The sequence below is a fragment of the Lissotriton helveticus genome, assembly GCF_964261635.1.
Source record: "Lissotriton helveticus chromosome 1_1 unlocalized genomic scaffold, aLisHel1.1 SUPER_1_unloc_7, whole genome shotgun sequence".
NCBI classification, from domain to species: domain Eukaryota; kingdom Metazoa; phylum Chordata; class Amphibia; order Caudata; family Salamandridae; genus Lissotriton; species Lissotriton helveticus.
In genome coordinates, this window is record NW_027611714.1 from 34,015 (window position 1) to 40,283 (window position 6,269).

The window sequence follows — 6,269 nt, forward strand, 5'->3', positions numbered from 1 at the left end:
TCATGGGCCAAGGTAAGGAGGAATCCCCTAAACTGCAGAGGTATCACCAACCTCCTGGTCATGCCAGGCTTGGGGGCTCTAGCCTCTGAGTAAAGGAGTCCCTCATCCCAATACACAGTATGGGTACCTTGGGCATCCCCAGCAGCCTCAGCAGCAGCCTGCTGTCTGAGGGGTTCAAGGGAAGGGCAATCTAATTGAGCCTGCCTCAGGTCTGCCCTTGAGGGTCCCCCTGTCCCCAGAAACTCAACCTGGTCAGGTTCAAGCTCCTCAGAGACAGTCTCCTCTTGGACTGCAGAATCAGTTTCCTCTGAAACCTGATCCTCAACCTGGGGCAAGGTGGAAGGCGAGGCCTTTCCTCTCTTGCTCCTTCTCTTGGGTTGTGGCTGGTCTATTGTCTCAAGATCCACCACTGGTTCAGGAAGGCACTTCTTAGCCTGAGCCCTTGTCATGGCAAGGACATGCTCTGAAATCCCTAGCATTTCTGCATGAGTCCTGTACTCCACTTCTGACCATGCTGAGCTTTCAAGGTCATTGCCTAACAGACAGTCTACTGGTAGGTCTGCACTCACCACAACTTTCTTTAGGCCATCAACCCCTCCCCAGGAGAAGTTCACAACTGCCACACTATGGGAGGTAGTGGAGTTGCTTGCATTGGTTACTAGGTAGCTCTCTCCTAGTACAATCTGTCCAGGGTCCACAAAGCCAGGGGTCACCATGGTGACACTAGCACATGTGTCCCTGTAAGCTTGAGCCAGTTTCTCATTTATTAAGGGAGTCTGCCTGTATTTGCCCAGGTTAGTGGGGCTTACTGCAGTGGGCAACTCAATGTCCACATCATACAGGAGAACTGCCTGTGTAGGGACTCTGACTAGGCCAGATCCTACTTCAATACCCAGGGTCAACCCAGCTACACCCTTGGACTGTGTTCCACCACTGCTTACTGTACTTGGGGTTGCAGTTGCTTTAGGAGCTGTAGTGGTGGGAACTGGATTTGCCTTGGTGCACTCACTGCCCCAGTGTGAAACTGATTTGCAGGTATTACACCAAGGTGTCTTTGGACCTTTGTTCTTCTTCTTCTTGTTACCATTTTGGGAACCACCCTCCTTACTATTAGTTTGGGGGCCTGAAGACTTCTGGTCTTTTTCTTTATCTTTCTGATTCTGATTACCACCCTTCTGGTCTGTTTTCTTCTGGTCACCACCTTGGTTCTGGGGTTTCTGCTTAATCCTTGTTCTGACCCATTTGTCTGCCTTCTTTCCCAATTCTTGGGGAGAGGTCAGATCAGAGTCAATAAGGTATTGATGCAACAGCTGGTTTGTACAGTTATTAAGGATCTGTTCTCTCATCATAAGATTGTACAATCCTGTATAGTCTGAAACTTTACTTCCCTGTAACCAACCCTCCAAAGCCTTAGTGGCACACTCCACAAAATCAGTCCAGTCTTGAGTCTGTGCTTTCTGGGTGTCTCTGAACAACAACCTGTATTGCTCAGTGGTTAGGCCATACCCTTCAATGAGAGCACTCTTCAAAACAGAGTAGTTTTTGGCATCCTCAGGTCTAACTGTGAGGAGCCTGTCCCTCCCTTTCTCAGAAAAGGAGTACCACAAAATTGCAGCCCACTGATTCTCAGGAACCTGCTGTACCATGCAGGCTCTCTCAAGAGCAGTCATCCATTTGTGGATGTCATCCCCTTCTTTAAAGGGGGGCACAATTTTGGTCAGGTTTCTATTATCATAGGCCCTGTCTTTTTCTCTTGGAAAATTGCTGCCACCAGTGACATCTAAGCCACTTAATTTCTGCTCTCTTGCCAAGGCAAGTTTAGCTTGAGCTAAGGTAAGCTTAGCTTGACTCAGGGCTACCTCCTCTCTCTCTATCTGGAGTCTGACAGCCCTCATTCTAGCCCTATGCTCAGCTTTCTGAGAAGCACTCATGCCTCTCTCTGATTCTCTGGAGGCACTAGAAAGATGAGAGTCCCCTGAGGGAGATCTCACTCTTCTGTTGCCTGGGAGAATCACATGTTGGGTTCTGGGGAGGTGCTGGCCCTCTCCATTCCCCAGTAGGTCCAAGTTGGCCTGGCTAAGCCTACCAACTGGAACCTGGCTACCCTGATCCTGTACTTGTGAGTCCCCACCATCTGAGTCCTCATCCAAGTCATCATCATCCTCCTCTTCAGGGGGATCAACTACAGGGGGGTTCCCTCCAGTTCCTGTATCTAGGGAAGCTGCTTTTGCCTTCTCTAAGTCATCCTGTTCTAGGATTTCTACCAGGATTAGGCAGGTGGGGCTTCTGCCCCTTTTTAACCCTCTTGCTTTGCACAAGGCAATCAAGTCTCTGCGGGTTAGTTTGTCATATCCAAAAGTTGCCTGGGTAGGGTCAACTGTCACAGGAGTAGACCCTGAGGCTTTTCCTGTGTCAGACATGGTTACTAGTGAGGTGTAAGTGGTGCACTTACCTACACTAAGTGTTTTCCTACTGGACCTTGCTAGTGAGTTGTAGTCAGGGGTGTGCTACTCCCTTCAACCTACAACTACTAAGTTCAGTAGAACTTAATATGCTAAGCTTTTGATTTTATATGTACCTAGAGGTACTTGATGTGATCTTTCAATTTGATATAAAGATTGCAATGGTAAAACAACAGCAAGCTCAAATCCGCACCGCTGCTCACCAATGTGAGAAGTTGGCCTGGTAGGGGATGTTTCCAATTCTGGAACCACCTACTACCTGACCAAACAATCCCCTTATGGTGTCTGGTTGTAAGTCAACCTTATTAGACAAGCTATCCTAGGGGTAGCATGGACTAAGCAGCCTAAAGCCTTAACTTAAGAGGTCGTGTTAAGCGAGCTGTTTTACCACATACAATCCTGTAATACCAAATGAAAGGACACCACACAAGTATATATTATAAAAATATATGTGTTTATTACTAAAAACAATCCCCAGTATTCTTTATGAATAAAGGGGCACAAGCGTTAAATCAAAAGCACTGTTTAAACATACAAGTTGCACAATTATGGATGAGGGCGGGGGGCCACTCAAACCATATACTAAACAAGTGGTATAAGAGAGGCCACTCGAACAGTGGTTAGGCCTAGGGCCTAGGGAATCGCTGGGAGCAGTCAGGACAAGCAATGCTGAAGTCGGGAATGGCCCTCGGGATTCGGGAGATGTGCGGAAAGCGCACGCATGCACCAATGTTAACCAATGGTGCGTAAAAGTCAAATAGTTAAAGTTTAAGGATACTTCCGCTGAACCTAGAGGAACAAAACTTAACACACAGACCCTAGAGGTGTGCACCAGTGTGGGAACACCGGCGGAGCAAAGTTACCTCACCCACAGGAAGTGGGTGCACAGGGTCGAAGTGGCGTCGGGTTTTGACACGCAGGCTCTTGGTGCTTGAAGCTGAAAGGGCTGCAGGCAGGGTGAAGACGAAGTGTCCGGTGGAGTCCAAGGGTGGACTCAAGTTGTAGAGTACCTGAAAGCAGAGGGGACAGAGTCTGGGTCACTCAGCAGTGACCAGGGTGGAACCAGGACGGAACCAGGCAATGTCGGGCGCAATCAGGTGGTCGTCGAGGCGCTTCTCTTCGCTGTCACGTGGGCTCTGGGGCATCTGCGACGTCCAGGAGAAGGTCACGATCTGTCCCACGCAGGCTCTCACCGTCGGTGCAGTCGGCTTCCGGTTTGGAGCAAACAAGCCTTGGTAAGAGCAATCCACGCGGGATTGGAAGATGGCGTCTCACTCGGACCAGGAAGGTCAGAGTCGGGGCTCCCTTTCAGGGGAGCTGGTGTGGATCTGGAGCAACCAGAATCACGAGTCTTCTTTTGTAGTTCGTCGGCACAGGGACCACAAGCCAGCTGGCAAGTGACCGGGCCAACGCGTTGAGCCAAATCGTGCCAAAGGGCCCCACGCAGCACTCGTCGAGTGTGGAGGGCTGAACTTCGGCTCAGGAGTAGCTCAGGGTGGGGGCTTCTCAAACCCCGGTGTACAGCTTCGAGGGTCACTCGTGGGCTGCACGGTCAGCGTCTCGTGGTCACTTCAAGATGGCGTGCCCCACGCTTCCGGTCGCCTCCACGGGTCTCAGCTTTGCAGGGACTGTGGATCGGGCTGTTAGAAGCTGGGCAGGCTTGATCTCGTCGATCTCAGTCGCTCGAGTTCCGGCGGGAACTGCAACCAAGTAGACGTCGAGGGCTGGATGGTGCCTGCTGCTGCAGGGTGGTCACTCCTTGACCACAAGGGAGATTCTTCGGGCTTCCACGTTGAGATGGAGGGCGAAGGGTCCAGAATATCGTTTCAAATGTTTCTTCCAGGAAATCTGATGTGCATTGGCACTGCTCCCACTCTTATTCGAATCTGGTGGGCGTGATTACCTGCTAGGTCCCCTCCTATGGGTGGGACCCAGGAAGTGGGTGGATACACCCCCTTCCTTTGATCCAGGCCGCCCTGGCACGAGGGCTGGAGTGCCCCAGAACCGGTTTGGCCGGATTATGCAAGGGGCAGCCTTGTGCGCCCCAGGCAGTGTCTGGTTTCTTTCAAACCTCCCTGCTACAATACACTATCTCCTGTCTGGAGGGCGGTGACACCCTCCTGTGACAGGAAACCCTTTGTCCAGGACCCCCTTGACTGGGTTTCGGTCAGCTCCAGGGGTCCAGACATTTGTCTGTGGCAGAGGCATCCATTTTGTGGATCTTAAGGCCTTTGGAGAAATCAACCGCATTAAAGTGAAGTAACATGTCTTACCCCTCTAGAGGGGTGGAATGCCATCCCCGTCGCCAGAACTGGCGAGGGGATGGTATTCCAAAGCGTATGACACCTTACACGACATGTTTTGATAAAGCCAAACCAGAGTTGCTAAATAACCGCGAGGATTATAAGGCACTTAATAGTATATGGTATGGCATTATCCTGAAACAGCTTAGGGATTTGTTCCCGACGGCTGCAGACAGGCTCAGCTCATGCTAGAGCTCCATCTCACATAAAAACCATGCACCCAGCCTCCAGGATTGGTGAGGCCTGTCTATAGGAGTGGCTCACAGGTTTACATGTGTCCAGATATAGGTTTAGACATAGGTATACTATATCTAAGCAAGGGGTGTGTACACCACCTTACCCCAGCTGAGTGATCAGCCAGTTGTGTCAATTTAAGAACCAGCCAGGGGTGGCAAAAGATATGCTGCAGCCCCTGGTAGGCCTTAGTGGCTCCTGTGCCCTGTGCACCTATAGTGCATTCTACAGGGGCTGACAAGGAGTCCATTTCCAATTGGTATGTGCCTATAGCACATGTGTCATTAATTTAGTGAGAGAACAGCAGGCTGGGGGTCTGATCAGCAGGCCCACAGCCTCAGTAGTCGAAAACCAGTGAAGCAAAAAGCAAAAATTTGGGGTGACCATAGGATAGCAGACCCTACTCTCCTACAATGTATAAATCAGATTATGTTGGAAGTAACCTGTAATATGGTGGCAGGCAGCACCCTGCCATAGAGTAGGGTTTCTCATAGTGTTTTAATTACTGACACATTAATGGAGATTGTCTTTTAACAGGCAGAAGAACAACACTGACCGTACATTTTTCTGGGTTTGTCTTTAAAATAACGTACACATTAGGAATGGCATTTCGTTCTGCTGGAATAATAACACAAGTTATCTTGCACTCTATTGTTGCATGAATTGTAGGCTGCAATAAATTCCATGTTTCATTCGAACAAGCTTTCTACAGGGCACATACATGATTTGCTGCTGTAGCGAAATAATGCTCCTGTGTACTGTGGCAGACTCAGAAATATTGAAAAACTTCATGATTTCTCTTTCAGTACTTCCTAGTAAAATCTTTCACTTTTTGGCTCCTACATTTAGCAGAAACATAACTTAGTACCATTAGAATAGTTGTGATGGGGAACATTCATGTGGGGTTAGGACTGGCTCGACCAGAGTGCTTGCTGACTTGGAGGCGTATGGAGTTGACCACCTTGCCTGGTCCGGTGTGGAATCAAGCCAGCGATGCTTTGCTGCAGGCTCATTTGCCCTGATAGCTGGTCAACAGTTTGAGGAGGAGGAGGTGAAGAGCTGGCTAAGTGTGCCATGAGGCTGGCATTTCAGTACATCCCTGAGAAGTGAGCTTTGATTCGATGTAGTGTTCCTCTTATACCACGTGCAATCACTTCTCTCCAAAGCCTCAAAAATTCCTGGGTGTGAAGGGCGGCTGATTCTGATTGGGTGCTTGATAGTTTTCCAGAAACTCGTGTTCTTAATTGTTCATGTTTGTCAGTAGTTAATG